Here is a 9,452-nt window from a genome sequence, read left to right on the forward strand (position 1 = left end):
TAACATTTTGGTATATTCCTCTGATTTCAGAATACTTAATGGAATAGGAATGGCACTTCTTTTAAAGGGAATGAAAGATCAAAACTTTAAAAAAATAAAGTGCCAGTGATTTGTAATTATACAATTATTTAATCAAGAGATTGTTCTCTCTCAAAGCTCACAGACTCTTGGTGTTGAAAGGCACCTAAAAGTCCAAAATACAGGGATCACTTCAATAGGTGGTGTTGCGTCTTTGACAGGACAGAGTTTAATAATTGGTTTGGGTCATTCTGACAACTTTCCCTTTTAAATCATTTTATTCATTAAAGATTTTGGAGTTCAGTATTTAAAGACATTTCCAAAAAATTTTTTATTACTTATAGAGCAGTGGTTCTAAAACATATATGAGGTACTTCAAAATGTTTGTGGAATATAGAATTATAAGATAATATGAATTTTTTTCATGAACTTTTTGAAGTACCCTCATATATGCATCAATAATCAGAAACACAGACTGCTGAGTTTCTGATTCCGTATGCTTAGGGGAGGGGCTTGAGCCTGTGCCTTTCTAACAGATTTCCATCCCAGGCAATGCTGGTGCTGCTGGCCGGGGGACCACACTTTGAGAACCACTCACATGAGAATACAGCTTAGAGGAGGCAATTTCTCCTAACACTGCAAAAATAGTTTTAAGCCTAAAATTTAGCATTTTCCATTTGTGGTACTTCCCAACACAGTGATAAACTGCAGGTTTTATTTTATATTTTTCAAATGAAATTTTATAGTCTGGTTTTAATGAGAATGTCAAGATCAAGCATGAATATAGACTCGAGGCATTCACCTTAAAAGCTCTATAAGCATAAAAGAGGAAAAGCAATTCTTTCCAAAGAAAACCTCCTAAATTCCAGAATTTCCTGCTAATGTACAGATTGTCTGTAGAAGCGTTTAGGGTGCATGTGAGCTTATGGATCTGTAGGTGTGGTGAAAACTGTTCCCCATATTCTAAACCCCACTCTTTGAGGTTTTTCTCTTCAAACCTTAAACTTTATCAGCATGGCCTCCTTCACTTCTGTTACCAGTGATCAGTGTCCATCTACTTTCACAAATGTCCCTAGTCCTTGAAAGCCTCACACATTTTCTCAAGTACTCAAATCCTCTGATGCTATATGAAATATTTGCAAGTATATTGCAAAGCAAGAGATAGGTCCAGTGGTTCTCAGAGTTTTACCAGGCAACTATGTACCAGTCTGTTAACTTTATAAAACTTTGTATTTTAAAATGTCTTTATAGTAATTGAGGCAGGATATTGATTTTGGAATCAGGTGACCGTTCAAGCTCTAGTTCTGCTGTGACTCAATTGTTAATTTTAGGTAAATTGCTTAACTCATTCTAATGTAGTGTTCAAGAGTTCAGGATTTTGGTGTCAAAAAGACCTGGGTTTGAGTCCCAGTTTCTGGTGTTCACTGGCTCTGGGAATCTGTAAAGATGGTGATAACAATAAATCCACAGAGTAGGGTTGATTTGAATATCAGAATATATGTATTCAACAAGTGTCTGCCACACTAGGCACTCAATACTGCTAGTTATTACTGCTAGTTATTACTGCTATGCTAGGGTTGTACTGAATAATTGATGCTTGGGCACTTTCCAGCTTTACAATGCTGCAATTTTAAGTGAAATCTATTCTTGAAAATAATGATGGCTCTGTTAGTTTGCCAGGGCTGCCATAGACTGAGTGGCTTAAACAACAGAGATTTATTTTCTCACAGTTATGGAGGCTAGAAGTCAGAGATCAAGATGCCAACAGGGCTGGTTTCTTCTGAGGCCTCTCTTCTTGGCCATCTTCTTTCTGTGTCTTCACATGGTCTTTTCTCTGTGTGTGTCTGTTCAATTTTCCTCTTCTAATAAGGACACCAGCCTAATCGGATTAGACCCCATCCTAATGATCTCACTTTAATTTAATTACCATTTTGAAGACCCTATCCCCAAATACAGTCACATTCCAAGGTACTGGTGGTTTGTTCCTCAACATATGAATTTTGGGGAGACACAATTCAACCCATAACAATGGCTAAGCATGCAATTTTGGCCTCTTTTCCCTGCCCCCCCCCCACTGGGTTTGAGGAAGAATTATAATGAATTTATCCTTTATTTTTGATTTTCAGTTTTTGGTGAGTCATTTCATGGTGAAATTTTGGCTATTGAAAAGCAAAAATAAATAAATAAACAAATGCGTAAATAAACAAACCAAGAACATCACCACCACCAAAGCCCAGAGGGAAGCATTTGGTTGGGACTCTGCTTTTGGTACTGATATATGTCTCAGAACTGATGTCCTCACTTTCTGCAAATGAATACTGATCATCCACAAAATAGATGCATTAGTGGCCAGAAACAATTTTCACACTCCATGTTTTCTGCTATGTGGGCATCATCCATTAACCAACAAGTTAATGCCCTCGTGGGTGAGTAGTTACCTGGCAAGGCTCTGAGATCCACTGGACTTCTTGTTCGTGCCTCATGCTCTTAGTTCATGAGGCATTAATGATTGCCAGACCAGTATGTGTACTTGTGAAGACATTTTTAGACATAATTTATTGGCAAACCAATAATTTTGCCTTAGGAGCTGGGAAGAATGCATCAGCGTACCTTGACTTGGGAGCTGTCCTAGGTGTGAAAGAAATCATGTTTGAACAGGTGCCTGACTTAGTGCTTGGGATGTACTTGGTGCTCAGTGAATGTCAATTTATCATTCATTCTATCAAAAGGTCTCAATTTAGTGTGGATATAAACATGAAATGAGTTATGCTCTGCCTCTGGGAAATGGGCTCCTTTGAGGCATGGCAGTGCAATTCCACAACTTTGAAGACATAACAGTTATTAGAAAAGTTTCTCAATCATGTTTTAAGATTCAATACTATTCATTTTAAACTCATACTTGGCCCAAATATCTACCCCAACCCCATCCATACAGGTAAGACTTTTGGCTCTAGCTCCTTGGTACTGGTAGCGATGGTGGTGGTGATGGTGGTAGTGGTGGTGGTGGCAGTGGTGGGGGGGGCAGTGATGGTGGTGCTGCTACTGCCAGTGGTAGTGATGATGGCAGTGGTGATGATGGTGGTGGTGGTGGTAGGAGCTGGAGCATTTGGTTTGTGGTTTGGGCGACTGGAATGTGGAGAGAGCCCACACCAGATATTATCTGAGGCACTTTCCTTCTCTTGTCCTTTCTCTGGTGCTGGGGTGGGAAGTGAGTAGGAAAAGCAGAGGCAGAGATCTTATAGAGTGGCTTATAGTCACGTAGCAGTTACTACTCTGTTGGACATGAGCAACCGATTCTCTCACACTGAGTGGTGCTTATACATTTGTTTTGTGATACAACTAAATGCTGATTCTCTCTGAGGTGTATTTGCTGTTTTTTTGAACTGTGCATAGTCACTGGCCTGGGGGATCTGGCTGGGACTCCACAGCTACCACGACTGCAGCCCCTGTCACAGGAGGGCCACTTCTCTTGCCACTTGTTGGGGTCCCATCAACTGTTGGGTGATAATTCAGTGGAGTAGAAGCAAAATGGCTCAGGATCATACTTCTTCAGCCATGTCATCTTGACCCACAGACACTCAAGAATCCTTGTTGCTGCTGACAGTGGAAATGCAGGTTGCCCCTCCCAAGCAAATCTTTTCTCAGATCTATCATCAGTCTCTGAAGAGCTTGGCTAATCCCATTCCTGATCTACACTTAGATGAGAAACTATCTCTAGCCCCCAGTTTAGTTGAGGCGGAGATTTTGGAAATCCTCAGTCTTTCTGACTTACTTTCTTTGGTTTTCCAGAAGGAAAGGAAGAGAATAGTTTCATTTTAGGAAACCTGTAGTGTACCAAATTGTGACTTCCTCTCTCCCAAGCCTTCCCTTGTTAGTTCTTCCAGAACTGTGGAAGTTCTGTGGGCTGGTGGCTTTCCCACAGCAGCTGTGGCTTTCATTCAAAATGTGGAAAATTTCTGGGCCTTCTTTTTCAGGAGTGAGTCTTAATTGCCAATCTTGTCACTCAAGAACCTAAAGCCATACTATTGCTTTGGTTTGGTTCCCCTATGCAGAAATAGAAAATGAAAAGGTTGGATTGGGTGGCCTTGAACATCCCATCTAACTTTGAGATATGAAAATTACTTGATAAAGAAGGGAGACTACATCTCAAATAGTTTTGCTAAAGAAAGTGTAATATAAGATTTTATAGAGCTAGAACTGCACATACATTAGGTAATGCTCCGAATACAGTCATAGTAGGTGACTACTTAAGTAACAGTTCTTCATTTACTGTGTGCTCTAGGCTAAGATTTGTGTAATCGCTTATCTTCATAACACATTGCAAGTGGGGTGGTTATCATCAATTCCATCCATTCTGTAGATGAGGAAATTGAAGTTCAGAGAAGTTAAGTGGTTGTCTAAATTATGTAAAGCCTTTTAAGTAATAGCATTAAGACTTGAGCATGTATTTTTTCATCCCTACATTTGTATTAGGTTGTACAAAATACTTTTTCTAAATGTGTAAGGATAGTCTAAGGTGTGATAACAAATAGACCCAACCACACAAGCTCGACACAGTAGAAGTTGATTTTCCTCTCACATATTAGCTCCATGCAGTGGTGCAAGTCAGTGGGGTGACTGTCCTCCACATCATCACGCCAGCTCCTCTCATCTTGTGACTCTGCTATCCCCTAGCAGGGTTCATTTCTTTTTCTAAAAAGTCAGGTTTATTTAGGTATAACTTACATATAGTAAAATCCTTTCTTTTTTCAGTGTACAGTTCAATGAATTTTGACAAATGTATACAGTTGTGTAACCACCATCACATTCAAAATATAGAACATTTCCATTGCTCAAAAAAGTACCCTTGTATTTGTAGTCATGCTCCTTCCTACCCCACCAAATTCCATCCTTATAAATTTGCCTTTTCCAGAAGGCCACATGGATGGAATCACATAGTAAATAACCTGATATGGATTAAATTGTGTACCCCAGGTTTTAAGTCACTGATGCTTAATCCCCATTGTAACTGTTGAGGTGGGAAATCCTATTATGGTAATTGAAAGGTGGGACCTTGAAGAGGTGATTAGATTCTGAGGACCATTCCTAGTGAATGGATTAATAAAGGTGGTCAGGGGTGTGATTCTGAGGGCTTTAAAGGAAAAGCATGTGAGACTCTCTCTCTCTCTGCTCCACTATTCTCATCATTGACACCCTCCCTTGTTGTAGAGTCACCTCACCAGATGTATTCTCTGGACTGTGGACTTCCCAGCCTCCAAAACTGTGAGCAAAAATTTTCATTTTCTTACAAATCACCCAGTTCCAGGTATTTTGCTATAGCAACTTAAATGGACTAATATAGAAAATTGGTGCCAGGAGTGGGATGATTCTTATAACCAATAGTTGAAAGTATGGAACTGCTTTTGGGCTCATGTTCATAAAGCCTGTGCCCAGACCTAATTACTGAAGTGTTTCACCTATATTTTCCCTTAGTAATTTTACAGTTTCAGGTAAGTTTTAAATCCGTTTTGAGTTGATTTTAGTGTATGGTGAGAGGTGCATATCTAGTTTCATTCTTCTGCATATGGATATCCAATTTCCTCAGCACCACTTATTGAAGAGGCAGTCTTTTCCCCAATGTAGACTTTTGTTGCCTTTGTCCAATATCAGATGGCTATAAGTCTGAGGGGTGATTTCTGGGTTCTCAATTCTACTCCACTGGTCTGAATGTCTGTTTTTATACCAGTACCATGCTGCTTTGGTTACAATGGCTTTGTAAGTCAGGCAGTGTTATGTTTCTGGCTTTATTTGTTTTGCTCAGGATTGCTTTGGCTCTTTGGGGTCTTTTGTTTTTCCATATGAAAGGTAAGATTGTTTTTTCCATTTCTATGAGGAAGGTCATTGGCATTTTGATGGAGATTGCATTGAATCCATAGATGGTTTTGGGTACTATAGACATTTTCACAATGTTAATTCTTCCAGTCCAAGAGCATGGAATCTCTTTCCATCTTTTCGTGTCTTCTTTAATTTCTTTCAGAAGTGGTTTGTAGTTCTCATTGTAGAGGTCTTTCCTGGTGGGAGTTTAGAAGATAAGAAAACCAGTGAAAGTTTGCTACTTCTTAGAGACTGGTTAAATGGTGGTGAGCAGAATGCTGATAGAAATATGGACAGCAAGGGCCATTCTGAGAAGATCTCAGATGTAAATGAGAAGGGACTTATTGTAAACCGGAGTAAAAATTACCCTTGCTGAGAACTTGCAAGGAACTTGACTGCATTCTGTTCATGCCCAAAAGTTTCATGGAATCTGGGACTTCACGGTACAGACCCAGGGTATTTGGTGGAAGGAATTTCTAAACAGCAAAGCATTCAGGAAGCCAAATGGCTACTTGCAACAGCCTATGCTGAGTTATGGCAGCAAAGACATGATGTAAAGCCAGCATTTATAATCGAAAGGAAAGGGCTGACCCCGTGGCTCACTTGGGAGAGTGCGGCGCTGGGAGCACAGCGGCGCTCCCGCCGTGGGTTCGGATCCTCTATAGGGATGGCTGGTGCACTCACTGGCTGAGCGCAGTGCAGGCGACACCAAACCAAGGGTTGCGATCCCCTTACCGTTCACACACACACACATACAATAATAATAATAATAATAATAATTGAAAGGAAAGCAGAGCAAAAAGATTTGGAAAACTTGCAGCCTGGCCATGTGGTAGAGAAGCAGAACATTTTCAGGAGAACAATTCAATGGTATAGCCCAGAGACTGTTTGCTAAGGAGATTAGTACAGAAGAAAGAGATTATCAAGAGAAGAAAAAAAGACCTTGAAGGCATTTCAGAGATCTTGGAGGAGCTGTCTTTCTTTTCAGGCCAGAGGCCTAGGGAAACAGAATGGTCTCGGGGAACAGGCCTGAGGAGCCCTCCATGGACTCACTGCCTAGAGCCTCCTCAGGATGCTGCTCCCCACATCAGCACCCCAACTACTTTGGCTGCTCCAGCCATGACTAAATTAGCCCCCAGTGTGCCTGGACCTGTAGCTTTGGAAAATACAAGTCAGAAGACTTGGTGGTGTCCACATGGCATTAAGTCTGCAGGCTTGCAGAATGCCAGAGCTATGGAGGCTTGGGAGTTTCCATCCTGATTTCAAAGGATGTATGGAAAAGCCTGGGGACCCAGGAAGAAATCTGTCACAGGGGAGGATTAACAATGTAGAGTCTTCACTAGAGTGGTGCCAAGAGGAAATGTGAGGTTGGCGTTACAGCAGAGAAACCCCACTAGGGCCATGTCTAGTGGATCTGTGAGAGTGGGATAACCATGGAAACCACAGAATTGTGGAGCTACCAGCATGTGATGACAGCCTGTGAGAGCTGATACATGGCCTCAGACCAGGAAAGCCATATGAGCAAAGCTGCCTGAGGACCTGGGGACCCAACTCTCACACCAGCGTGCAGAGGACATCAAATATGGAGTCAAGATACATGATCCACCAGCATGAGATTTAATGCCTGCCTGATGGATTTTGGACAAGTTTGGGACCTGTTATCCCTTTCTTTCAGCCTATTTCTCCCTTTTGGATTGGGAATATGTACACTATGCTTGTCCCACCATTGTATCTTGGCAGTAGATAACTTGTTTTGATTTCACAGATGGGACTTTTAACCTTGGACTTTTGAGTTGAAACAAGTTAAGACTTTGGCGATGGAATGAATGTATTTACCTGTGAGAAGAACATAAACTTTGGGGGCCGGGGCAGAATGATGTGGACTGAATTATGTCCCCCTAGTTTTAAGTTATTAGTGCTTAATTCCCATTGAAACTGTTGAGAGTGAGAAATCCTATTATGGTAATTGAAAGGTGGGAGCTTGAAGAGGTGATTAGATTCTGAGGGCCATGCCTAGTGATTGGATTAATAATGGTGGTCATGGGTGTGGTTCTGAGGCCTTTAAAAGGAGAGCATGTGAGAGTCTCTCTCTCTGTTTCCTCCATCTCACAATGTGTCACTGTAAAGCCATCAGCAAAGAAGACCCTCACCAGATGTGTTCCCTGGACTTTGGACTTCCTGGCCTCAGAAACTGTAAGCAATAAATTTAATTTTCTTACAAATTATTGAGTTCCATGTATTTTGTTATAAGCAACAAAAATGGACTAATACATAGCCTTTTGTGTCTAGACTTTTTCTCTTTAGCATAATCCTGTCGGGGTTTCTAAAATTTTGTGTCATGGGTCACTTAGGCAGTCTGGTCAAGCTTCAAAACTTCCCACTTGGCATAATGTTTGCAAGTGCATAAAATAAAATAAACAAGATTACATAATGAAAATTATGTTGAAATATAGTTATTAAAGTGTTTTTATCGTTGGTAAGGAGGAAGTAAAATTGTTTTACTTATAAACAACATTATCATGTACATAAAAATCAATTCTACAAAATCTACAAAAAAAGTTACTAGAGCTAAAAAGTAAATGTTGCAAAGTGACAAAATAAGAGATCAATATACAAAAATTAATTATATTCTATATACTTGTTATGAACCATGCAAAAACACTGTTTAAAAACCTTTGCAATATCATCTAAAAATAAAATATGGAAAAATCTACAAAATATTGCTAAGAAAAATTAGCTGGAAGATTGCTATATGCTCTGATCGAAAGACACAGTTTTGATAAGATGAAAATTCTGCTCAAATTAATCTATAGATTAAATGCAATTCCTATCAAAATTCCAGCAGGGTTTTTCTGAGAAAATTGACAAGTTAATTCTAAATGCTGTAAAAAATGAAAATGATCTAGAGTAGCCAAAATATTTTAAAAAATTGTAGAACTTATATGACTAATTTTAAGACTACTGTAAAGTTACATGAACAAGTCAGTCGACTATTGGCATTAGCATGAATGTTTTAATCACTGGACTAGAACAGAGTCCAGAAATTAACCCACACATGTTTGATCAACGGATGTTTGAAAAAAGAGTAAAGCAATTCAATGTTAAAAGGACAATTTTCTCTACAAATAGTGTTGAAACAATTCAATATATTTGTGTAAAATAATAAATTTGACTTCTACTTTATAACATACCCCCCAAATTAAATAAAAATGTCATAGCCTTAAAAGTAAACAAAAAAATAAACTTAAAATCATAAAATATCCAGAAAAAAACATAGGAGATAATCTTTGTAATTTTGGATTAGGCAAACTATTCTTTTTTTTTTTCTTTAAAAAGATCAATAAAATTTGCAAACCTTTATCTAGTTTGATCAAGGAAAAGAGAGAAGACTAAAATTACTAAAATTAGAAATAAATTCACGGCATTATTACATTGTCATTATGGCTTTTTTTTTGATGGTAAGACTTAGTTTCTTTCTCTTTCTTGTTTGGATTTTTGTTCTACCAGTGGGTTTGTTCTTTCTTGTGTATTTGTGGTAGTGATTATCATTTTTTTGAATTTCAGATGCAGGACTTCCTTGA

This window comes from Cynocephalus volans, chromosome 6, assembly GCF_027409185.1.
Source record: "Cynocephalus volans isolate mCynVol1 chromosome 6, mCynVol1.pri, whole genome shotgun sequence".
Classification (NCBI taxonomy): Eukaryota; Metazoa; Chordata; class Mammalia; order Dermoptera; family Cynocephalidae; genus Cynocephalus; species Cynocephalus volans.